Here is a 27,007-nt window from a genome sequence, read left to right as displayed (position 1 = left end):
TAGTGGCTTCTGGCTTTACGTATCAGATCATAATTCCATCAAGGCATCTCCAGAGCCACCCCACATACCTCTTTGATCAAGAGAGAGAGGAAGGAGGAAAAGCATGCTCTTAGCAACGTTTGAGATGTAAGCTGAGAGTTAAAGGGAATTCGGGGCTGATGCTGAGACGGTCAACAGTTTGCTCTCCCTTCGAGAAGCCCACAGCTACACTGGGGTAGGTCTTCCTCTCCCTCCCCTCCCCTGAGGAGCACATGCCTCCACTCAGGCTATGGATCACTTCCTTCCAAAAGTCTCTCTTTCTTCCAAACCCCATGCTTAACCCTGTATTAAAACATCTTTAGCTGAGCAGTGATGGTGCACACCTTTAATCCCAGCACTTGGGAGGCAGAGCCAGGCAGATCTCTGTGAGTTCGAGGCCAACCTGGTCTACAGAGCTAGGTCCAGGAAAGGCACCAAAACTACACAGAGAAACCCTGTCTTGAAAAAAAAAAAAAAAACCAACCAACCAAATAAACAAACAAAAACCCCCACATCTTTAATAATCTCCAACTCTATTTCACCTAACTGGCCAGACCTGAAATTCTTTTCAGCTTCGAGGTCACCAATCATGGTTGGGCCCGAGTTGAAGACCTGGAAGTCTAAAGGGACTCAGGCTGGCAGGGTGGCAGTGTGGAGCTATGGGGAGTGGTGTCTGTGTTGGGTGTGCACCCATCAGAGAGGTGCAGCCACAGGCCACTGCTGTGGTGCTTTCCACCATAATTACAAGTCTTTCTTCTCACAGCTGAAGCAAATGAACAGATTGGAAAGACCAGCACACATATTCTTTGATTTTTCTCACTCCCCCATAACAGACAGACAGACACTAAAGAACTGGACATTTCAAAAATCGGAGTTCAGAGAGGTGGAGCTCAGAGACAGAACGTTTGCCTAACACTCCCAAAGTTACTGAATTTGGAACCAGAACTTCAAGGCAAGGGGGAAAAGGCTAATTCAAATGCAGCTTCATATACAGGGAAAATCAGAAAGTGGTCCAACACACAAGGGAAAGGCAAAAGATCTAAGTAGACCTTCGTCTCCACCTCACCCATCCTGGGGCACAGCCAGCCTGCAATAGTAACAAAGAAAGACAGCAAATCCCGAGGAAGAGCGAGAACCTGACTTCCAGAGTTACCTACCACATTATTAGATTCAGAAGTGCAGTTTTCAACAGAAAAATACCTTCATAGACACAAGATACAAGAATACACCCATATCCAACAAGACTGCGTGAAAAGTGCTTATGGCAGATGTCTAGACAGACATCAGTGATCTTAACAACACAACACAGAAAGACCTAGGATGTAGAGACATCAAGAAATACAAACAAAACAAAAATAAAGTTATAAAACCAAAAAAGAAAAAAAGTGAACAGACTTGTGCAGCTCAAGTCATTCAAAGTTCTTACCAGGTGGGAGAATCAGCAAATGGGAAGACAGAAAAAGAGCAATTAGCAAGTCTGAGAACGGGGTGGGGGGTGGGGGGCTAAGGAAGAAAGAGCAAAGACTAAGCAACTTGCAGGCCTTTACATCAACAAAACTACTCTTGCCTCACTGTGCCCGAGATACCCCAGAAATAAGATGAGGAAAGTCAGGTCTGTGCTGGTTCCTGGCTTCAGAAGCATCAGTCCACCATGGCGGAAAGGCATGGTGAAAAGGGCCCTAACAATGGTGGGGCCTTGAGGTAGGAGCTGTTCACGGGATGGGAGCATGTGGCGGTGGTGGCAGGTATTCACATGGTGGCCAGAAAAGAAAGCGGAGCACACACAGGCCAGAACTAGAAATCCCTCCCACCTTCCAAGGCCTCGCCCATCTCCTGAAAGCTCTCCAGCCTTCAGAACAGCACTGCAGACCAAGCCCTTAAAACATGAGTCTGCAAGAAGCATTTCAGACTTAAACCAAGATGAACACCATCAAGAGAATTACCAAGCACACTGTGGAGGCTACAGAAAAGAAGGAATGGAGAGAACCGGTCAGAACAATATTGGAATTAGTAATAGCCAAAATGTCTCCAAATCTGGTGAGACACGTACATAAATATGCACAAAGTTCAAGACTGTCAGTTCAGACGAAGCCAGCTGTACTGAAGCACACTGTCACCACTGTCCAAAGACAGAACTCTGAAAGCAACAGGAGAGAAGCCGCTCGCCACATACGAGGGAGCCTCACATAGGATCGACATGAGACTTCCCAGAAATTCCACAGATGGGCTTGGCCCACAATGGGAGACTAAGAGATTCCCTGGTAAATAAAATAAAAACAAGTAAAAAAAAAAGGGGGGGGGAGGCAGACAAGAGTCTTGCAAGGTGAGCAGAAAGGGCATGAGACAGTAACAGTCTCCCAGCCATGCCCACAACACTGCCCATCACAGCCACTCAGCACTCTGGGGTCGGGGAGGGTAGAATGCTCAAGATCAGCCTGAACTACAAGAACCAGCATGCTCTCTGAAAAAAAATGATCCATCCAAGAAATAAAGATCACAGTACAGATAAAAACACATGGGCAAATTAAAGCTAACACTGCAACCACCATTTACTCCTGTATTTTTTAGTTTTTTGCTAACTTCAGGCCAATACTTTTTAAAATCGTATTGGTCTAAAGGCTGTGTGTTCTGCCTGCACATGTGTTTCATACATGATTTCAGTGACTAGTGTGCTAGACTTTTACTAGTTCCCTAGGAGGTTGAGTGTGGGTGTTCAAGGAGGTGATGCCCTGACGGTGGTTCTGAAGGGGGTGAAGAGACCCCAGAACAGCAGCATACCTGGTGCCTCTGCAGTTAAGTGGGTACACAACAAATTAGGGTGTTCTAACTTGAGGATGTTGGTGGTAATTTCCATAGTAACCACAAAGAAAATAGCTACAGAACATACACAAGAAGAAATAAGAAAGGAATTTAAAGGATCAGCTGCCAAAAAAAAAAAAAAAAAAAATCAAACACAGAAGAGGAGAGTAATGCAGAGAACAGAAACAGCTACAAGACACAGAAAAGAGAGCCCACACGACAGAAGTTCCTCCTCATCAATAACGACTTTGGGCGGAAATGGGATTCCTCTCTCTCTCATTCAAAGAGAGAAAACAGCACGAGTCTTTGAAAACAGGAGCTATCCACAGAGACTGCCTTCGTAAGAATTCCCTTCAGCACAGCAGAGAGAATAGCCTGAGAGGATGGAAAGGGCATCCCGTGCTCAGTCACCACAAGAAAGCAGGGTGACTGCCCCAATACCAGATGAAGCAGGCTCAGTCAAGTGTGCATGGTAAGGAGACATTATATACTGACATGTGGCCCAGCACAGCAAGCTGCGTATCCAATGGCAAGTTGCATATAGATAGATAGATAGATAGATAGATAGATAGATAGATAGATAGATAGATAGATAGATAGATAGATAGAGATAGATATATAGATATAGATATAGATATAGATATAGATATAGATATAGATATAGATATATAGATTGGTTTTTCAAGACAGGGTTTCTCTGTGTAGCTTTGGTGCCTGTCCTGGAACTCACTCTGTAGTCCAGGCTGGCCTCAAACTCACAGAGATCCGCCTGCCTCTGCCTCCTGAGTGCTGGGATTAAAGGCGTGCGCCACCACTGCCCGGGGCCAAAATGTATTTTAAAATCCTAAAAACAAGGACTAGTTCTACCACTAGTATTAGACTTTAATACTCTACTTTCAATACTAGATGCAACTGGACTGAACACAAGAAAGGAGGCATAAGTAACCAGCTACACCACTGTAAACAGAACAGTAGCAAGCAAAGCATGAACACTCTTCCCCAACACTGTCCAGAATAAACGATAGCCAGACCACGAACTAGGTCACAAAACTGTAAACGCTAAGTATCGTGCAAAGTATCTTCCCCAACCACAACACAAAGGAGTTCCAAGTCAGTTACAGAAATAAAACCAGAGAGACCACAAAATCATGGGGATTGAACAATACATCAATTAGCAAACAGCCAACTGAACCCAGAGAAGAAAACACAACATTCTGAAACAAGAGGTTCTACAGCTAAGACAGGGCTGGGGAGAGTCCACAACAATCAACACTACCTTCCACTTAGATGGAAGCAGAAATAAACAGAACAGAGAGGGGGAAAAACACTAGAAAAGCAGGGAAACCAAAAGCTTGTCCTTCCGAGTTTAAAAAAAAAAATCAACGAAACTCACCAGTGTTTAGCCGGATGTATTAAGTCAAAAAAAAAGAGGAAGATAAATAACTACTAAATCAGAAACAAGAGTAGGGATGTTTATCACTGATTCCACAGAACTAAAAGGGATTGTTAGAGAGCTGGGAAATAGGATAACTTACATTAAATGGACAATTTCTAGGAACACAAAATGTACCAAAATTATATCATGAAAAAACAGAAGCTTAATGATCCTGTAACTAGCAAAGAGGGGAAACCAGTAACAAAACAAAAAAAGTCACTTGTCAAAGAAAAGCTTTGACCTTAATAGTTTTCCTGGTGAACATGTAAAAGAATGTCAATCCTCAAACACCCAAAAGCCTGAAGAGAAGGGGTCACTTCTGAACACACCCTAAAAGGGTCACTTCTCCTAACACCAGCTCCAAGCAAAAACATTGTAAGAAAGCTCCAGGCCAGGAGCTCTAATGGGCAGAGATAACAAGAATCCTCAGCAAAAACACTAGCAAATTGAATTGAGCAGTATACTAAAAGGATTATACACAGGAGACCACATGGAAATTATTCCTGGAATGTACAGTATTTGCTCCATGCAAATCAATCTGCAATACACCACTTCAACAAGAACCAATAAAATGCCCCGTGATTAGCTCAAGATATATATGGGCAAAACTCAACACTCCCTAACCTACTCCCTTACAACAAAAACAAGGAACAAACAAGCAATAGAAAAACCACCCACTGTAATAAAGTCCTAAAGACCCACCGTGAGCAACAGGGATGACAACGCATTTCCTCCAAGACCAGGAACGCGGTAAGGATGGCCACTTCCCTCTTCTACTCAATACAGCATCAAAAGGTCTAACGGAGGGAGTACCCAGGCAAGAAAAAGAAACGGACATTGGAGTTGGGAAAAAAAAACTAACGCCTCCTCTGTCTGCAGATATTACATGTAAAGCCCAAGAGTCCACACAAATAAAACTGAACCAATACAAGTCTGGTACTTGGCAGGGTGTACAATCACCACCCAGGACTGAGCTGTGATGCTCTATACAGCGAGCATTCTGGAAAGGACACTGCAAATGCAATTCTATTCACACTCAGGTCAAGAGAAAAAATACTCAGGGATTGGTTTAACCAAAGAAGAAAAACTGACAAAAGCTGAAAAAAAGATATAAGTATAGAGAAACATTCCCCATGTCCAGAGATTAGAAGATGTGATGCTGTTAAGACGGTCACACTACAAATATAATGCAATCCTTATCTCAATTCCGTGGCATTTTCTACAAAAAAAAAAAGTTTTTAATCCTAAATTTCCAAATAGCCAAAGTGATTTAGAAAAATCTGAATTAAAATTAGAGACACTATATCTGCTAGTATCAAACTGCATTAGAAAGCTACGGTAATCAAAGTAGTGTAGTAACAGCACACAGACAGACATAAAAACCCACAGGCTAGAACACAGAGCCCAGAAACGAACCCTCAGAGACATGGTCAAATACCTCACCAAGGCAGCTGAAATCATTCCATGACAGTCTTGTTCAATATATGCTGCTGGGAAAAAGTAAATACCCGCATGCCAAACAATGAAATGGGAACTTGACATATAAAAACTTAATTTAAAATGGTCAAAGACTCATATGCAAAACCCCAAACTAAAAAACTCCCTTAAGAAAAGGTCAACGCCTCAGAGCAAGGGGTTTGGCAATGGCCACTTACAACACACCATGGTCCAGACACTAAGAGGAATCATAGAAACTCAACTTTGTACATGGGAGAGCACCAAGAGTGGAGAGGCAACGCACAGAACGGGAGAAAACGTGTAAACTGTATCTGATAAGGGATCGCCATATAAGGCTCTTCTAACAGTTTGGAAAATACCAGAACTAACACGACACCCATGAAGCTCTTGCTGATGTAATTCATTATCAGTCATGCAATCCCTACCCAAATATTCTTTTTTTCCAGGCCAAAACAAAAACAAAAACCCCTTACTAGCAACTGCAAGAGGAACTCACATGGAAATGCTACAATCACATCAACATCCCTGATCTGAAGCTGTGGTCCTCCCTTTACCCACTAAGAGCCCACCACCAGCGGTGAGAGCCGGCCTAAGTCTGCGGCTGAAGTCTGGAATGCCGGTAAATTTCTGTCACAGTCAGGGGGCAAAGTCGGAGGCACTTGGTGGAAGGCAAAGGCCTGCAAAAGCATTCACCAAGCCTGTGGAATCTTTAGATAAATGTTAGCCTAGGTCATTTCTCAAACCAACTGACTAGGAAAAGAAACAAACACTTAAAATAACAAAAAGGGTCCAATGTTAACTGTAGTGACAGCCTTTAAAAAGAAAGAAAAGAAAAAGGGTTCCTTCTAAAACATCGAGTCTATTGCTCCTCAGAAGCCATCATTACCTAAGCTCCTAAAGGCTTATCTAAACCCCTTCTGATGTGGGAAGTTACTATGGACAACACTGGTTACTCTGAGAGGTCCACCCTGCCCATGTGCAGACCTCGACACGTTTTGGGCAGATGTGACCAGTGATTTTCTTCACGTCTACAGCACTCATTCCTAAATTCTCTTGCTTTAAAAACCTTTCCCAAGAAAACACAGCAAAGCTGTCCTCCCAAGTGAGACAAATCCTCCACATCAAATGAGTTTCCCTCAAGACAGACCCTACCATTCATGTGACCTTAATTTTACATGCAAGATGTTCATGAGAGTTACTTAGACATTACCAAAGACATTTACAACTTTCCTTCTTACATAAAACGTGCTTAAAGATTGACACATTTAAACAGACAGATTTTTTTCTAGGCTTGCATCTACAATCCCAGGATGCACGGGGAAAAGGCTAGACTGTAGTAATTTCTAGGGCACTGAGGGTTATAAAGCAAGTACCAGGCAAGCCAAGGCCACAGAACTTGTCTCAAAAACCAGTGAGAATGAAAATGAAAAAAGGCCAGGTTTTAAATACAGTCCCTGTACTAAGGGTTTCCAGAGCCCTTCGACAAACATTAGTCTACAAAAAGAACTGGTCAAGCCAAGCTTCTCTCTCCTGGAACCTGGAACCTGATGTTCGGGCGGCCCAGAAGCCAATGCTTCGGCACACCAATGCTTTTAGATAGGTAGAGGCAGAAGGAGATGGGTGTGAGCCCTGTCCAGTTCCCAACCTCCACTCTCACCTAGTGCACCCACATCCACAGGTACACGCTCCCTACTATCTTCTGAGGCCTAAACTTCAGACGTTTTCAAGTCTGTTCTTATTAACAGATCTCTCTCTATCTCTATCTATCTCTCTCTCTCTCTTTCTCTCTCTATCTCTCTCTCTCTCTCTCTCTCTCTCCCTCCCTCCCTCCCTCCCTCTCTCCCTCCCTCCCTCCCTCCCTCTATCTTTTTGTTGTTTTGAAGCAGGGATTCACTCTGTACCCCACAACTTGTAGAGGTTCTTGCTTCAGTTTTCCTGGGTGCTAGGATTATAGACAGGAGTCACCAGGCCCAGCATGAAAATTCCAAGTTTACTAGATAATCAAAAGAGGGAAGCCAAGACTAAGAAATCAAGATCATGGGTTAAAGGCCAGCTTGAGAGAGACAGTGAAAACAGTGGTGGGGGAGGGGTGGATAAAACTACAATACAATCATCTTCATTCCAACCTCTGCCCCCAAAAAAGGTGACAAATATTTTAAGCAGACAGCGTTCCAAAGGCAACTTAATTTAAATTCCAGTACTCAGGACTCCTGTGAGCAGAGTAAGTTTAAGAGCCAAGTGTCATGGACATGGGAAGCTCTGTTCTTCTGTTCTACTGAACATAAAGGTAAGAAAAGAATTTCGTGAGAACGAGCTGGTCCTGACAAAGAGACAAAGGCATCAACATCATTAGTAAACCTGAAGGGTCCTTTCTACAGACTGGAAAGTGCTTGCCAAAGATGTGCACGCCATCTTCTTTGTCCAGAATCAGGGCATGGGGGAGGCAGGGCTTGAAACAATAAATGAGCATAAAAAAGCTATTCTGAGCTGGCTTAGGGTATACCTCACTCAACGACAACCAGTCATTCACACCTCAAGCTAAGAAGTCTCTACACTCAGCCCTTTGCTAGTATACATACCACGTCTTAGTCATCTCAGGTGGCATCTGTCTTGTGCTTTCAGTGCCACTGTGGAAGCAGCAGCTTACTGAAGGAACATTACCAAGTCCCCACAACATAGAGCAAAATATTTAGACTATTCAGTCTTGTGTGCCTGATCTAGTCTCCGTTTAGGAGGAATCTGCTGGACATAAACATCTGTCCTAAAGAAGATAGACTTGCCAATGATAAGGAAGTCACAGGGCACAGGGGAGGACAAGAAGGGACAGGTGACAAGTCCAAAGGCTGTGGCTGTGGAGGAGGTTTCCAGATGCTGAATCGGTTCCAGGCACTGCTGTCTGGACTGCTGGCCTGGCAAAGCACCGTCATCACAGACTGGGTCTCCTGCCACTGTCACACCCAACACCAACAAGTGTCTAGAAGAATGTGCCATCAAGAATCGCTTTCCCTGTTCTGTTCACATCTCCTGAAGGGCTGGCCTGTCACATAAAACAGCAAAAATGTGTGTGTGAGAGCGTGTGTATGAGTGTGACCGTGTGTGTGTGTGTGTGTGTGTGTGTGTGTGTGTGTGTGTGTGTGTGAGAGAGAGAGAGAGAGAGCGAGAGCGAGAGCGAGAGCGAGAGCGAGAGCGAGCGAGAGCGAGCGAGAGAGAGCGAGAGAGAGAGAGAGAGAGAGAGAGAGAGAGAGAGAGAGAGAGAGAGAGAGAGAGCGTGCTAACAGCCAACCTCCAGTGTTACTCCTCTCCTCAGGAGCCATCACCTTGTGTTTTTGAGACAGGGTCTCTCCCGGGGACACAGAACTCACCTACTAGGATAAACTGGCTGGCCAGGGAGCCCCACGGATCTGCCTGTCTTAAGTGTGTGCCGCCACACTTATTTTTTATGTGTGTTCTGGCTATCAAACTGACAAAGCCATTTCTTCAGCCCAAAAGCATGTCTTCGCTCTCCTGCGTGTACCAGCACAGCCTCTGCATGTCTTCTCTCTATGAACACTCTTCAGTAAGGACAAGGCTCCTGAGTGTGCTCCAGTGAAAGTGTGACCACTGTGATCCTTCCTCACTGGGTTTTCAGGGAAAGAAAAAAGGAGAGATTTTCCATTTCCGTTACCACTCCTCACTAGAAGCAGTTGGCTGGGATGCAAATAAGTAAAGAGAAATAACAGGGACCTTTCCACAATACTTCGCTTACCTACAAAAACCTGACTGTTCACATAAGGAAAGGAAATGCAAAACAAAAGACAATACTTGGGAAACCTGTGAGAAAGTTTTCATATGTAAAGAATTTAGTTCATGAGCATTACTCATGTTAGCTCCTGGCTGATGACTTAAAAAAACGTATCAAAGATGCTTTTAAAATTAGGAAAGAAAAGGGTATGCTCACTTAAGTCAATGTTCATATTCTAGAGCAATACTGCCCACAAATCCTTTTTTTTTTTTTTTATTTAATGCCAAATGCTGTTTATTGAAGGAAGGAAAAGGTCTTACATACTGGATTACAGCACAATGGGAGATACCAATGTTTTACAATCTTGCATCTAAGCTGTTAACGCCCATTATGCAGGATACACAGACAAGGAACTTCCCTTAAGCATTCAGGAGGGTGAAACCCAGCAGGGAATTAGCATAGGGAGGATATCAAGGTCAAGGTCAGCAAGCAAGAAAACAGTTACCCAAAACAGGGGCCAGGACCCTACAGGTCCCCCTTTTACTAAAAAATGAGCTTCTGACTTAGGTTGCTTGGGTCGTCAGCAGGTCACCCTACCCATCATGGAGACGCCTGCCCAGGCCACGCAGGCGCTCTGTCTTAGGTTGTGCCCACAAATCTTAATAAGAGAAGTATTATGGATTTCATAATGTATCTGTAAAAGTACATACACAACACAAGCAGGCCAGTACTTTAGATAGCCCTTCACTAGAAAAGGACACTCAGAAAAGAGGAATATACCTGGAGGCCCCCAGACACTGTTCAATCAGCCTTCCTCCTCTGCTGTCTGAGGAGACCTCAGTGAGGACACACCCCGCAAAAGAAAGCTCTACCTCAGTGTTTCTCAACCTTCCTAATGCTTCAGCCCTTTAATACTCTTCCTCATGCTGTGGTGACCTCCACTCACAAAATTATTTTTGTTGCTACTTCATAACTGTAATTTTGCTACTGTTATGAATCGTAATATAAACATCTGATATGCAGGGCACCTAATATGAGACCCCCGTGACAGGGTCTCTACCCACAGGTCAAGAAACACTGCTCTGCCGAGACCTACATACAATACGACAGGCCAGCATCCTCAGATCCTGACGCTAACACAAGCAGCCCAGGTGCTTAATGGCTCCAGTTACGGAACTAAGCAACTCAGTCCAAAGGACAAGGCCTCAGCTTCCCAGCTCTAACCAGACGAAAGTCTGCTAAAGTTGTCCTGGCCATACTTATTAACTAAGAGTTTTGCTTATGGAGGAGTATTCAGAATACCAGGACAGGCAGGAGATACACACTTCAATGGATGAATCTTAACAAACAGAATGATCTTAAGCTTAAATGAAAATGGCACCCAGAAGGATCAGAGGTGTGGCCTTGTGGGGAGATGTGTCACTGGGGTGTGGGCTTTGAGGTTGCTAACGCCCTTCTACTCAGCCTTTCTCTCTGCCTAGTGGCTGCTGTCTCAAGGTGAGAGCTCTCAGCGACTGCTCCAGTGCCATGCCTGCCTGTTACCATGCTCCCCACCAGGATGGTCATGAACCATCATGGCCCTCTGAAACTGCAAGCCCTAATAAACATTTTCCTCTATAAGTTGCCTTGGTCATGGTATCTCATCACAGCAACAGAAAGTGACTAAGACAAACCATTTCCAAGATCAAGGTGAGAATCAGAGAATTCCAGGTAACAGGCACAGGCATCCCCAGTGCCTGTGGAGAGGCTGGTCCCAGGGCTGCCCCCCCAGCTCCTATTCCCAGACCTTCATGCTCAAGCCCATTATATAGAAAGATGGAATGTAACCCAGACGTGCTGGCTCATGTCTGTAACCTCGGGACTCAGGAGACTAAGGCAGGAAGCTTTCAATGAGTTCAAGGCCAGTCTGGGCTACAAAGCTGCGTGAAACCCTGTCTTAAAAAACCAAAAAAGGAAAAAGAAAAACAAAGATAATAAATAAAATGGCATGACATCTGCACAAAAGCTATGCATTAAATCATCTCTAGTGTGCTAACAATGCCTCCCACAACGTAAATGCAATGCCGACAGGTGGTACTATCAGAGAATGAAGTCACGCAAAGGCCTGACCATTTCAGAAAAGATGCCATCTATTTCACAGATTCTCAAACTGGCTGTATGGAACCCTGGTGCTGGAATCCACAGCTGTGGGGACAGCTTGCTCTTTTCCTTCCCGCCCCCAGTATCAGAGCTGCAGGCTACTATCATGGAGCATTCCTGCAGGATACCTGCTTCAGCATCCAGAAAGTCCTGAGGCTCCAAAGATGCCGTTTTCAAAAAGGAGACAGTTTCTCAGATGTGTTGCTAATAAAAAAAATTAACAAAATATGCTGGGCGGCGGTGATGCACGCCTTTAATCCCAGCACTCGGGAGGCAGAGCCAGGCAGATCTCTGTGAGTTTAAAGTCAGCCTGGTCTACAAAGCAAGATCCAGGACAGGCACAAAAACTACACAGAGAAATACCTGTCTTGAAATACCAAACAAAAAAATAATAATAATAAAATAAAAATAAGCAAAAAATGGCCTTTTCAAATGGCTAGAAAATTCAGAGATCTAAAACTTTCTTAGGTTCTACCTCTATTAAATATGAGACTAGGAATGGCCAGATAAACGCAGCCCAAGAATGTCCTAAAGTGCTTTAAAGGCACTTTCCGAGACAATTATTCCCCCATTTCTCTCTTGAAATTCAAGGTAGGTCAGAAATAGAAAGCCACTTTGAAAGCAGTGCTCCAATTACCCAGCAGGCTTCGGAAGCCATAAGCCCTGAACAAAGGTTGACAGAGGTGAGATCTCAGATATCCTTGGCTGCTCCTGGACCCAGTCACTCCACAAGAGCTGACTTCTTAGGTCATTTTTCTCCTAACAAAGCAGCAGATAAGAAAATTCTCCAGGTCTTTGTCTCTGCGCTTGTCTGAGATCAAGGTTAAGTACAAAGTAAGTGAACCAAAGAGACCTATATAACCGTAAACCACGGGGCTCATCTGAGTGAAAAGCTCTGCTCGCTGCAGTGCTGGGACATGGAGAAAACGCCTCTTTCGATTAGGCTGGTTGTTTTGTTTTTCCCACTACAGCATCCATCCTCCTTTCACAACTAATTTAAAGATTTGGAATGCTTGCTGAAATATGAGAAATCTATGCTAAATCTGAGTCTTTACAGAGGAGCAGCCTAATGAGTAACTTAACTAAAGATTTAACTTACTTAGTAAAAACTTCTTAAAATCAACTATCTCTATCTTTTCCAGGGAGCCACACAGAATAAGCTAACTCCCCATGAAGGTTCCCACATGCCTCCCTGGTAGTCTACACAGCACATGCTAGCAACCTTCACATCTCTAGATTTACATTACTTTGTAGATCTACTCTGTAACGCAACATAGGCATGTGCATGTGGCACCATACATGAACCACCCATACATGCATCACTTGATATGATGAGTTAACTACATCATCCCTAAATCCTTTAAAAAGGATTCCTTTAAATTTTTCTTTTTTTCTTTTTTTAAATTTATTTCTATTTTATGCATGAGTTTTCTGCATATATTCCTGCATGCCAGAAGAGGGCATCAGACTCCACTACAGATGGTTGTGAGCTACCAGATGGGTGCTGGGGATTGAACCCAAGTCCTCTGGAAAAGCGGCCAATGCTCTTAACCCCAGTCCCATCTCTCCAGCCCCTAAAAATTTCTAATTGCCCCCATTTCAAGGTTTATTTAAAATGGGATTCTGTGGTCTCTAGGTAATCACTAACAAAAGCTTCTGAAATATTTCAGATCCTAACATTTGAGAATTTTATTCCACTCACAATAAAACTAGTGCAGAATATGCATGTATAGAAGCTACAAAACTACATTTTTCTTGGTAATATTCTTACCACTAAGAAAAATTTAAGCAAAAATAAAATGCAATATACACAAAGAAATACAAAGCATCTTATTTACAACAGAGGGGGAAAAAAACAACATACTTATACTATGATTTCTTTTTTTTTTTCTTGACAATTCTCTGACATTATGGGTGCATATTTTAAAATGAAAAATGACTCCAAGACCAATGGCCGCACACAAGTCAGGAAGGGTAAAGAGGAGCGATCTGGCTACCTCCTTCCTCATAAGCTTAGCGCTTCAAACCACACAGCATGCATTCAATAGCATGATTCTTACTCAAAATAAGGCTGAAGCAGAAACACATCAAAATGTGAGAAGCCTGAAGAAGACTTCTAACATATTTATCATGGGACAGAAACAGAAGTATACAACAGAAAACCTAAGCAGCTGAAGTAACTAGGAAAAAACCTGGACTACTTCAACTAACAATTTTTAAAATTAAAAGACAACTTTTGTGCCTTAGGCTATCAGGCTATTGAGACCATGGTCCCCAAGAGTCTTAACCTGGGGAAAAGAGAGGGTTGGGCCCTGGTGCCAGGCAGAGCAGGACCTTGTCTCACACAGTCTGACAACCCTTCAGAGACCACCTTGCAGCCCAGACAATGAAAAGGAGACCCACACCTTGACTTATAAAAACCTATGAGCTGCTTAAACCTAATACTCATGAAGTCTGCTGGAAACAGACTTGGGTAGCGTGTGGGGGCCACTGGACGACTTCTCTGTTCCTCCTCCTACCGCTTGTCTGCGTGGACGGCCTATGGAGAACAAGGGGTTAACCTGCCCTGTCAGGCCGTCCAGCACACCCCCACCCCCAGCGAGCTGGGTATAAAGGGAGTGCTGCCTGGTTCAGAAGCCAGTGACCAGAGCTGTGCAGGCTTTCACATCGTCTGCTTCTCCTTCTCCACTCCAACTCAGCAACAAGAAAATGGCCAACGGAAACAGCCAGCAGAAAACAACAAAACTCACATGAGGTAGCAAGTCAAACCTGCTCTAAGTAGCAGCCTTCCCAACCAGAGTCTAAGCGACATTCCCTCCCACAACACAACCTCATCCATCAACTCACCTCATTCCACCTCAAAGTCTGCGGTCAACCTTGCTTTTGAGTCCAATTTAGGGCAATCTCTCAAAACCTAAATTAAAACAAGAGTGAACTTTAGTATAAGTTATTTTCAATTTTTGGAAAATATGTAACTGTACCTCACATTAAGTAAAGGATCCAAAAAAACACATTATTAATAGAATCCTAATTTAAAGCTTCCTTTAATTTTAATCTTTATGTAAAACTTTATACATTCAAATTTGGGCTAACCAACAGTCACTCTCATACAAAGAACTGATTCTTAAACCTGACTAGACAGATGGATATTCCAGGGCCACACCCCAGACAACCAGTTCAGAACATCCAGGAAAAACTCAGGACCAGGACCTGTAAGAAGTCCCCTAGAAGGAGATGCTAATTAGCCAAGCCTTGAGCATCCCATTTCCTGTGAGAACCCACCTCCACCCCCAACCAATCCCCCCACACACAGTGTTGTTCTGAAGTGATCCTCAGCAAGGTGCAATCTATGTCCTGATGTCACAACTAGAGAAGGAAGGGGACCGACTACTGCCATCTAATAGGTACAAACCAGGGATGGTGCTAGGCCACACATCAACCAGACCAAAAGAGAGATAAAGATGGAGCTGAAAAACCCTCTTCCAAAGCAACAGACATTCTGACTTGTAGAATTTAGAATTTCTACAAGGAGCTGAGAGGACAACTCAGTGAATTATGTGCTTGCCAGCCAAGTACTAAGGATCCAAATTCAAGTCTCCAGCACCCCCATAAAAGCCAGACATGGCGGCATCTGCTTGTACTTCCAGAACTGAGGAAGAGAAGACAGACAGGTGGGCTGACTGACCAACTAACCATCAAGTCCCAAGTCCCATTAAGACCTTGTCTCAAAAACAAGGTAGAGAGCTCCTGAGGGAAGTCACCAAGTTGATACTCACCTATGGACATGCGTACACACACTCTAACGTATACACACAAAGTAATTCTAAAATTCACTTTTGCTGTTTTTATTTTATGTTATGTGGGTGCTCTGTCTACTTGTGTGTCTCTCATCACTTGAATGCCTGCAGAATCCAGAAGAGGGCCCTGGATCCCCTGGAGCTGGAGTTTCAGAGGGTTGTGAGCTGCCTTGTAGGTACCAGAATGAACTTGGGTCCTCTGGAACAGCAGCCAGTGCCCTTAACCACTGAGGCATCTCTCCAGGCCCCAAATTCTACAATTACAAATACTCAGACAGATAATAAGCTCCCAACCACAGCCATAAAGTATTTCTTATGAAAGTTACATTTCTATATATCACTCATTAAAAAAAAAATACTGACTTATGCTCAATTAACTGTAATTGGAAGGGAGGGGTTGTGTTGTTTTGGTTTGGTTGTTTCTTGAGACAGGGTAGCTCATACATAGCTCAGGCTAGCCCAGATCTTACTATGTAGACCAGGCTGGCCTGGAACTCATCAAGATCTGCCTGCATCTGCCTCTGTCTCTGCACTGAATGCTAAGATTCATGGTGTGCACCACCATGCATGGTTCTAAAAATTTGTAATAAATGTTTCAATGTTCAAAAATCTTTGAATCAAACTATGTTCATAAGAGCTTCCCAAGAAAGGTGTTGTGTGTTTTGTTTTGGTTTGGTTTTTTTTTTCCTGTTTACTGAGGTTAAACTCTACTTCCAACTCTTTTCCCAGACACACAGAATGAAGCCTAAAAACAGCAGGAATAACCAAGGCTGCGCTTCGCTCATGTAATCCCCAGCCAGTCCTGCTGAGACAAGGATTTCCTCTGCCCAGCCTGACACCCTGAACATTACAGAGTCCCATCCTTCATTCAGGCAAGCATAGAAACACTTGAAAACTTACTCGGATTTTACATCGGCAACAGGACTTACCAGGACCATATGTCCTGTACTCGGCAGGAGAGATCTGGGGAGGGAGCTGTGGCGAGCCTTTCTCGGGCTGCCACAGACCGAAGGGACAGTTCTAGACACAACCAGTGTGGGTTCTGAGTCACACAGCCCGGAGAGCAGACATGATGTTTGCTCAAGGCTGGCGTCTATGGCATAGCATACACCCACAGAATGAGGAAAGATAGCCATTAACACTCAAAACAGAGGCCCTGTTTTCTTAGTCTTAATGAATTGAGCTGTAACTAGCTAACTGCATAAACAGGGCATACCTGGAAGCTGACTAGCACTGGTAAACCACAGGGGTACACGAACAAACATGCCAATTTGAAAAGAATGTGACGTAGGCACACACAGATTCCAACGGAACTGCAATTTTCAAACTAGATAAGGCTTCCAGATGAAGCAAACCAGACCTACTCTGATTAAAGACCGATATTTTGCCTCAGAATCCTCAGTGATATACATGAACTGCCCAAGTCAGACTCAAGCACTGTAACCCTGCACAACCAACAGGCCCAGGCAGCAGGTAGAGGCTGAGTAGAGAGAGCCACTCACAACCCAAGGGACAGAAAGTCTGAGGCTCCCAGAAAAACCTGTGGTAGATGGCAGGAGCTCCCAGCCACACCTCAGGACAAGGGGTGACGCAGGCCTTCAGCAAGTGTCTCTGAGGGAAGCAGAACCCTAAAGGCGGGTGACCTCAAGGTGGGATATCACAGTCCTAGAGTCAGGAGCCTGAGAAAGAGCACAGGGCCCACCACACCTCCGCTGCTCCAGAGAGACAACAGGAAGGCCCATCAAGAGCGAGCAGAGACCAGGCCGGAGCCTACTTCCTGATCAAGGAGAGACAAAGCAAGGGGTTAAGAAAGGAAAGCCCAGAGGGTGGAACTGCAGTGCACAGTCTGTGATGCAACCCTGACCCCCACTCCCATTTGTCTGGATTTAAACTGGTCTTTAACTCAAACTCATAACAGAATTTCAAACACACACACTTCTTTCTGGTTGTTTGTTTCTTCTACTCCCAGCAGTAAAATATATTCTGTTCCAAAAGAGAAAGGTTGTTCAATTTCCTGTCAAAAGCAATCCAGAGAAGGCCTCCTACACTGTAAAGCAGCAAGGGGGAAAAAATAGCTGGAAAAAAGCCTGTGTGTGTGGGCGTCACTGAGTGCAATGGAACCAGTACTCTGGGTTGTTCAAAGCGCTTTTCCTTGATCATTCGGAGAAATATGAAAATTAGGCAGTCTGACTGCCGCAGAGAGGCTTGTCCCCCAGCCTACCCAAGGGAAACAGGACCTGTGACAGGCTTCAGTCTCACCAGCCGAAGAAGGGGCCAGGGTGGCTGCATGTCTTTAGTGACAGTTTTCTGTATCCTAGAGAGAAGGCAGATTCTCAGACAGCTCAAGGTAATGAATGCTCTCAGAGAAAGGTGGCTGTGGGTGACCACAACCCTTCCCATCAAATCCCACATTCCACCTGATACACACATCTCTGACCTAAGACCACCTCCATCCCAAAATGTTCAATCCTAGAGCTGTGGGGACTGACCACTGGAAACCTGAACGTGTTCTTATGCGTTAGCTACACCATCACATCTATCTACCCCCACATCCCTTCTGGAAAGTCTACACTCTTTAGACAAGCAAGCAACTGGCCCAGCACTCTGAAAAAGTAAGCTCGGGCTGGAAAGCGGCTCCTAGTTTGACTCCAAGCACCACACCAGACAACTCATCACTGTCTGTAACTTAGGCTCTGGGAGGATCTCTTGGGCACCTGCACTCACATGCGCACACCCGCAGACAAACTCAAAACCTGAGATATGCTCAAAATTGAAGCAGATGCTATGTGATGGAGACATAAACCACCTTAACAGCCCATCAGTAAACAGGAAAAAACAACATACACAAAGCAAGTTAAAATGTAGTATTATCTGTCTACACTGTGACAGTGTCATTTCTGCAAACCAAACTTCCCATTTGAAGAAGCAGTTTCCACAGGCGAAGGAGAAAAACTCTGAACGTAAGAATGCACAAAGGAGACAACAGTAATCACTGACAAGTCTGCACACCCAGAGACAGACAGGAGACCTGCAAGGAAGCCAGTGTGGCAGGGCCGCTCCCTCCCGGCAAAGGCAAACCTATCAAGCTTTGTAAATGGTGTGCATGATAAACTAACGATTCTGAGGGATTCAAACAATTGAAGGACTTTGCCTTGATTCACTCAATAAACTCAGATAAACCTACAAAAAGATGCAGGCACAGTAGAAATAGCCTTTCTCCCTGGACACTTGACCACAAAGAGTCAATACCTATAAAGGCTGATGAGTACTTCCTATAAACAAGAGCATTCTCCTATAAAATGTTTTATAGTTCTGACTATCCAAACCCGGACTATAGCGCTGACATAAGCACCATGATCTACTTCAGAGGCCAGGTTTGCCTTCCTCTAGCTACCCTAATGAAGTCTATTTTAGTAAATGGATTCAATCCAGGACCCTGCACTGTCCTTTGCTTTCATCTCAAGAGTAACACTCCATCTGAAGAATTCCTCATTTTTCTTGCCCCTGTGATCATGGCAATCCAGAAGACTCCTGGCCAGCGTGTGTGATGTCTCCTTGATTTGTGTTTGTTTGATGGTCTCTTATGATTAGGTTCATGTATATTTTCAGCAGGAATACTATACAACAAGAGTTCTTTTAACGTCATTCTGTGAGGTGGAACTCCTGTCTACAATATGGCAGTGTTAACTCATACTGCTTAATTAAGGCAGTATCTGTCAGAATTCCACACAGCAAAGTTGCTTTCTTTCCTTTCATGATTGTTATTTAGTGGGATGACACTTGAAGACATATAGAAGGCAGGAGATGGCTGGCTCACTGGCTAAGAGCACTTGCTGCTTTTGAAAGGACCTGGGTTCATTTCCGCATCCACACAATGATTCTAGTGTCAAAGGATCTGATGTTCTCTTCTGGCTTTCATAGGTACCCAACACATGTGTGATGCACATATGAACATGTAGATACTCACATATACACATAAAATAAAAATAAATACATCATTTAAAAAAATAAGATTCCATAGGTACTTTATTTCTCAATAAACTTTCAGTACTTATAGCCCAAACCTGCCTACCATTTTAGTGAGAAAATGGCATTTAGAATCCAAGATGTGGGGGTGCAGTGTGCTTTCTGCAAAAGAATGACTACTGTTTCCAGGTCTTCAGAGAGAAGAGAACCATATACGCACATGCGCACACATTTACTTCTGTATTTCTTGCTTTTTCTATGCCCCTGAAAACCATGAGTTCCTGCCTACACTTTGAGTTCTAAGCCTCAGGTTCACCAACCTCTCCTCCTCTTTGTGATAGTGGTCCAACTGGCCCTCACTGACCTCTATATTTTTACTTATGGACTTCATTCCTCCATCATGTGCCAGGTAGTGCCTTCTCTACTACCTACAATGTAGTGAGGGGAAAAGTCTGGTACTCCAGCCCTCTCAGAGAAGAAAGGAAAAAGAGAATAGGAGGCCCCACACTTACAGATACAACTTATCAGCAAAGACCAGGCCAACAGCCAGCGTTCTGAACGCCTGGCTGCATGGTGTGCCCTTATTCCTATACTACATACATAATCATACTAACTTTTCAGAGCTAAATCCAAGCCCAAAATATGTTCTTCAAAGATGCACTCACGGGAGTATGGTCAGCTCCAGAGGAAGATGAGAGGATGTCACATGCACAGCTTCAAGGCAACAACTTGTTCTTGCTGTTAATTTAGTAGAGAATCTAAATCTGTCTTCCAACTAAGTAATTTCCCTTATAAATAAAGATAGCTACTGTGTGAGCGTGTATAATGTCAGACACATAATACTATCTACCTCATGGAATCCATGTGACCATCAAGGAAATGGTCTTAATCCACTTTACAAGAGGATACAGTAAGAACTGTGACACTTTAAACACTGCCCAAGATGGTTAAGCTCATCCCATCTCAACACCCTTGCCTTCTTACATAACCCAGCGGTCTCTTAACTAACAGCCCATCTCTACTGGTCCCTGGAACTGTGTGGACCAATGTCTTCTGTTTGTTATTTCATTGGACCCTATAACATTCCTGTAAGGTGACTGACAGCTACGGTTTTGTTTGTGGTTTTTAAGAAAACAAACTCAGACCAGCTAACTGAATGAAGATGAGGACATGACTGCTCCTAAGTACTGTTGAGGAGAAGGGTTTTATTGTAGATGGGGGGCGGGGGGTCAGCCACGGGCACCTGGAAGGGTCCAGACTGAACAGGGCCATGAGAGGTGAGAGGGGGAGAGCGAGAGAGAAAAAGAAGGGAGAGAGAAGAGAGGCAAGAGGCCAAGAGAGCCCCCGGCTAAAATGGCATTATCATCGGAAAGAGCAGCTGGGGAGGGAAGCAAAGTCCAGGCCCGGGCGGAGCGGTTTCGGGAAGGGGGCGGGGTGAGAAGTGCTGGGAGGAGCCACAGGTGCTGAGTCTTGTCCTGAGTTTCTTTGGGGCCTGCCGTAAGCAACTGTCCAAATCCAAAGAGCTCCTGTTAAGTCACACTAGAGCAAGTACAACACAGGACAACAAGGACTTTCTAGATGCCACAGTGTGTGCCGTTACCGTCATGCCAAGAAAGTCTCCCCTGGATTAAGGTGACAAGAAGACAGGTTGACGGCAAGCTCTGGCCTAAAGAAAATAACGCTCAGAAAGGGAGTCCTTAATGGTCCCCACACTGAAAGCCAGCAGCATCTGCATCTGTACAGCGTCTCTGAGCACACGGGCAAGCAGCAGTAAGCAGAAATCCTCGTCATACACAGGAAACAGATGGGGTGGATAACATGAACAGATAATCAACTGTCTCTCTCTTCCTCTCTCTAGGACCAAAGAAACATCCAGTTAATGACATCATGAAAACTAGAAAAGCAGAAGCTCCGAAGTGAGAGCAGGATTTGCATATGCATCAAGGCAGGCCAGCAGCAGGGAGTGGTCAGCCAGAAAGGGGAGAAACCTATTTCAGCTCTAAGTTAGTTCCCTCATTCTCCAAAGTGACTGCAACCCTGGCCAGTGAGATCCATCTGCACTCTCAACAGCCAACAAGTTAGAGATCCTAACTGAAGTCCAACTATTTAAGAACTTAGTTTAATTCAAGTGTTTCTTTTTTTTTTTTTTCAAAGGTTTATTTATTTACTATGTATAGTGTTCTGTCTACATGTGTACTTGCATGTGCCAGAAGAGGGCTCCAGATCTCATTACAGGTGGTTGTGATCCACCATGTGGTTGCTGGGAATTGAACTCAGGACCTTTAGGAAGAGTAGTCAGTGCTCTTAACCGCTGAGTCATCTCTCCAGCCCCTCAAGTGTTTCTTAAACATTTGCCAGATATAAGACTCTGAGCAAAGAAACCTGGATCTCCAAAGCCCTACCAACACTGGCCTTCCCTTCAAAGAGCTTGTAAACTAACCCAGTAGTCAGTAAAGGAGGGTGTCTTAGTTAGGGTTTTATTGCTGTAAAGAGACATCATGACCACAGCAACTCTTACAAAGGAAAATATTTAATTGGGGCTGGCCTACAGTTTCAGAGGTTTAGTCCTTTATCGCCCTGGTGGGAAGGATGGCAGTGTGCAGACAGACATGGTGCTGGAGGAGCTGAGAGTTCTGCATCTTGATCCATAGGCAGGAGAAGTGAAGACTACACTAAACATAGCTTGAGCATATGAGACCTCAAAACCTGCCCCCCCCAAGTGACACACTTCCTCCAACAAGGCCACACCTCCTAATAGTGCCACTCCCTATGGGCCAAGCATTCAAACACATGAGTCTATGGGGGCCGTTCCTATTCCAGCCACCATAAAGGGGAAATCCAACAACTTCAAGGAATGCAAGAGAACACAAAGGCTGGAAGCTCAATGGGACCCAGGAAAAATAATTTAGACATGAGATTTATAGTAGAGCAGAGGTTGGGGCCACAGCTCAGTGGAGCACACTGAGCACAAGGCCTGGGCTTATGTCCAGTGTGAGTGTGAGGGTGGTGGACAAAGCCAATGCAATCTGAGGAGAAAAGACAGAATGAAAATAGAAATGGCTACTGTGCGTGTGCAGTCTGAATATAAACTACGGAAACGTGTTAAAAATCAAGCCCTACAAAGAACTCTGAAGCTGGCACAGAAACTGTGTTGAGAACCACAGATAAACTGCTAAGGGAAGCCCTGAGGGTCTCCAGTGACTCACTGTCCACTGATGCCTGTCATACAGCACTGGCTGCCTCCATCAGAAAAGGGGGGGGGGGGCACAGATGCCCACAGCAACAACATCAACGATGCCCATGCAACCTTAGCCAACAATGCCAACAGTACCAACTACCTATACAACAAGGTTTATCTCCCAGAGTTGTTGCTGATGTGTAGATAACGTGAATACTCACTTTTAAATACACAGGCATCAAATAAGCTTGGAAGCCCTGAAATTCTATCAAACTGACGATGCATAAGCAAGTAGACTTACTAACGAAAACTAACTACTACAGCACTTAGTGATGAAAGTGCAAACTTAACTTTATGTGCAGACAGTTCAGAACCTACGAACAATACCTAAATTGAAAAATAATAACCTTCAACAAATTAGTTCAAAGAACTGCAGTTAACTTTTAGCTATCTAATTCTACTTAGTCCATAAGCCTTTTGAAGTTAAAGTCCATGTAGGAAGTTGTCATACCTGGTAAGGATACATTTAAAGGAGAACAGGACAAGGTGTGGTGGCACAAGTCTACATCCCACCCAGCACTGAGGAAGCTGAAGTGGAAGGATCAAGGCCAGCCTGGTCTACACAGAGAGACCCTGCCTCAAAATAATAGCAAAAATTATAAAATAATAATAATAATAATATAAAAATAAAAGTGTTTTTAAAAAAACTACCATGTAGGACAAGTAAGATGGCTCAGCAGGTACTTGCTGCCAAACTTCATGACCTGATTTCTACCCCTGGGTCCCACATTGTGGAAGGAGAGAACCAACCCCTACGTGTTGTCCTCTGACCTCCACATGTACAATACATCTACACATACACAAAAGAAATAAATGCATTAAAATTTTTCAGTTTACAATGAGGGGTGTAGAGTCAGCTCAGTATGGGTGGTTGCTCTGCAAGCCTGAGTATCTAAATTCGAATCTCAGTATCCATGTAAAAAGCCAGGCTGTATGTGCCTATAATCCCAGCACTGTGGCATAAGGAAGGGTAATCCAGACAACTAGCCTCAATGAAACAGTTTCCAGCTCAGTGAGAGACCCTGACTCAAAGAAATAAGGCTAAGATTGATAGAGGAAGGCACCAATATCCTCTTCTGGCTTCTTTATACATTTGCATGGGCGTAACACCCACACATTCACATGTGTGCAACACACACGAGACACATACATACCACAACACAAACACACACATTAATTAATTAATTAATTTTCATTAAGAACAATGTAAACTCTGCCATCTCATGGTGTGCTGACGTCCAGTGCCCAAGGATGATGAAACAGTGGCTTCTGTGAGGAAAAAGATGTGACACAAAAGAAAATCTGAGAACTATGTTAAGCAAGTGACACCAACAAAGCATGACTAACAACCAAACCAGCAAGGAAGTCGTTTATTTGCTGTGACCAACAGAGCAAAAAAAGGTGGAGGGGGGGCTGATGGTGGAAGGCTGGGACTATCCCACCTAGTTTTTTAACCACTGGCTGAGTTCAGACTGGCCTACAGGCAATGAGGAACTACCAAAAGGCTTATTAGGGACTGTGACGATCAGAACCACATGTATTTGAGGGTGCACACACATACTTGTGTTTACAAACAATACAAAAACCCTTCAGCCCTACTGTAAAGGGGATCTGAAAAGTAAAGACCCTGAGTGAAGAAGAGCAGCAACAGGGCTGTGGGAAAAGACGGAGCCAGACTGAGGCTATGGAACAAAAGACAGACTTAAGAGAGGTAAATGGACCAGGCAATGGAGCTGAAGACAGTCTCTGTCTGGAGACTTAAGATGGGGGTCTGTTGTTCTTGTAAGAAACTGCTCAACTAAGGCCAGGGAGGCGCTCAATGTGTAAAAGGATGTAACGAGTGTCAGGAACAGAGTTCAGATCCTCAGAGCACTAACCACCAAGACCAGGCAACCAGCAAGCTCTGGGCTCAAGTGAAAAACCCTGCCTGACTCAACTACAAGGTGGGAATGACTGAAAATGACATCCCACTTTAACACATGCACAAAATAAGAAGAAAGAACTCGTAGCAGCTTATGATGAACAATCACACTGTTCTCAAAAGCAGTTCCTCTCAGGGTGACATCTACCTGATCATTGGTCATACTGTCACAAGTCATCCAGAAGTCATAAGAGCATATAAGAAAGACACTCAACTTCAAATAGACTTTTGGAACCTTCTCAATATAGTTTACTTTAAATACCTGTGGGTAAATTATTTAATTTATCAAAATTATATCCTTTAAGAGAAATATTCTACAACTGGGCCTAACTCTTTCCAAGGTCTTCATTTTGAACAGTATTGAATTTTACAATAAAATCTAATGCTTTTATGTATAGGCAAGCCTCAAACGACCTTGAACTTCCCATCATCCTGCCTCCATCTCCTGAATGCTAGGTTACAGCATGCACTACCTCACTCAGTTCATGTGGTGCTGGGGATCCAACCCAGGACCTGATGCATGCTAAGCAAGCACTCTGCCTGGCCACCATAAACTTCACCGAGGCAGACAGGGTTTGGTGGCCAGCTCATGCCAAGGTCTAGACCAATACATGACAAGCATTCAAGATGGATGGATGGATGGATGGATGGATGGATGGATGGATGGATGGATGGACAGACGGATGATGATGGATGGATGGATGGAAGGATCAGATAGCTAGTGGATAAATAGATTTTTTTAAAGCATTTTTGGGCTGGCCTGTGTATTCTAAAGGAGTTTTTGACACCTCAGAAAGACAAAATAAAAAAAAATATCCTCAGTAGGATGAAGATATGGCTTCCTGCTCTTCCTGAAGCCCCAAATTCAGGTCTTAACACTCACCTCCTATGACTCCACAACTGCATGTAACTTCAACTTCAGAGTATCCAACACCCTCTTCTGGCCTCCACAAGAACCCACATATATGTGGCATTCACTCAAGACACACACTCACATACACATAAATTAATAATAAATCTTTTTCCTTGTTTTTAGTTTTTGTTTCTAAGAAGCAGAACATCAGTCTAGAAGAAGCACAGGATCTGTCTCCAGACTGCTTGAGAAGACAATCAGACTTACTGTGTTCCTGGGCAAGATAACACTCCATGACTAAATGTGGAGACTTACTCCTTCTCCTTGAAGTTACGAAGCCTTAGAGACAACACAGAGTATCTAGCAATACTGGGTACAGGGACTAGCGCTTAATATGCACAAGTCTCTCCATGCATCAAGGCCAGGAAAACAACTCCCAGCTGACAATGTTGGTCTTAAAAATAAACTTGAAGAGAAGGGTTCCAGGGGAGAGGAACTCCAGCTCAGTCCACAGCAGCTCATTTGTCTATAATTATGCCCTCATACACTCTCTCACCTCAGTATCATCATACATAATGCAGACAAATTACAAAGCATGACAGAAAACCCAAAGTGGTGAAAAGAGCTTTGGGAAAAACTCTAAAATAGTTTCATCTTTGTAAAAAACAATCCTACAAATTACATTAATCATCTTTCCTTTTATTGCTTATCCATCAGAAAAAAAATCAACAGCAGGTAAATTTAAATTAACCTCTACAAAGTACTTTAAGCACATTATTCAACAATAAACTTCAGGAACATCTTTAAAAAAATTTTTTTTGGTATTAATTCCTATGGCTTGAGCTCAGCAAGATGGTACAGCGGGTAAAGGCACTTGCTGCCAAACCTAATGACCTATATTCTGTCTCCGGAACCCATGGCGAGGGGGCGCAACTTCTGACCTCCACATTCAAGATGTGACATGTGAGGAGGAAGGGAGGGAGAGAGAGAAAGAAGGGAGTCTGCCTATGATTTAATTTAAATGTAACTCAAAGTCACTAAAATATCCAGTGAAGTAGTAGGTGAGGTTATTTTATCCATTGCTAATTGAATGAACATTTTAGAACAGAACAAGTGTGCCACATTCTGAGACACAATGACACTGGAGGAAGTGTCTCCAGGGAGTAGGTCTGCCTTAGATACTGAAATCTGACCTCACTCATCCGGTCCAGAGTATAGAAAAAGAGACCGTCATGAGACTTGAAGAACCCACAAAGTTTCTGTATGCAAAACAGTAGGTGCAGGGAAGTCCATAACATAGCCAGATTTGGAAGGGACTATTTTTTAACTTTTTGAATGGCGAAAATAAAACTAGGGAAGAAGAGAAGCACTACCCAGTTTTTACCAGATTGGCAAAAGCCATGAGAAAAAGATTTAGTGTCCGGTAGAAAAACTCCTGAAGAGGCCTAGGACGGCATGTTGACAGTGAACAAAGACCACACTGGGGCAGCAGCCCTGCACTCGTCTGTGGGAGTAGCTGACCACCTAAGGCTCTGCTGCCCTAGGCAGTTTGTCGTCTCCCCCCCCCCCCCCCAGCACACAGGGAAGCATTCTAAAGATGGTAGTACTTCTAAAACACCCGTTACACTATCTAGTGCCTGGAAACATTTCCCCTGGAGCTTC

The 27,007-nt window shown here is 43.9% G+C and overlaps 1 protein-coding gene across 8 annotated transcripts in view; it reads right to left on the bottom strand.

The window, feature by feature from the left end:
• The window catches only part of Sipa1l1 (signal induced proliferation associated 1 like 1), a 309,410-nt gene that overhangs the window by 229,807 nt on the left and 52,596 nt on the right, over positions 1-27,007 (bottom strand). For all 8 annotated transcript variants that reach the window (XM_076550988.1, XM_006973074.4, XM_076550983.1 and 5 more), the window contains one exon: positions 14,418-14,484. The gene's annotated coding sequence lies outside the window, so the exon portion shown is untranslated. The remainder of the gene's footprint in view (positions 1-14,417; positions 14,485-27,007) is intronic.

The sequence above is a fragment of the Peromyscus maniculatus genome, chromosome 14 (genome assembly GCF_049852395.1).
Source record: "Peromyscus maniculatus bairdii isolate BWxNUB_F1_BW_parent chromosome 14, HU_Pman_BW_mat_3.1, whole genome shotgun sequence".
Lineage (NCBI taxonomy): Eukaryota > Metazoa > Chordata > Mammalia > Rodentia > Cricetidae > Peromyscus > Peromyscus maniculatus.
This window is presented reverse-complemented; position numbering and strand designations above follow the sequence as displayed.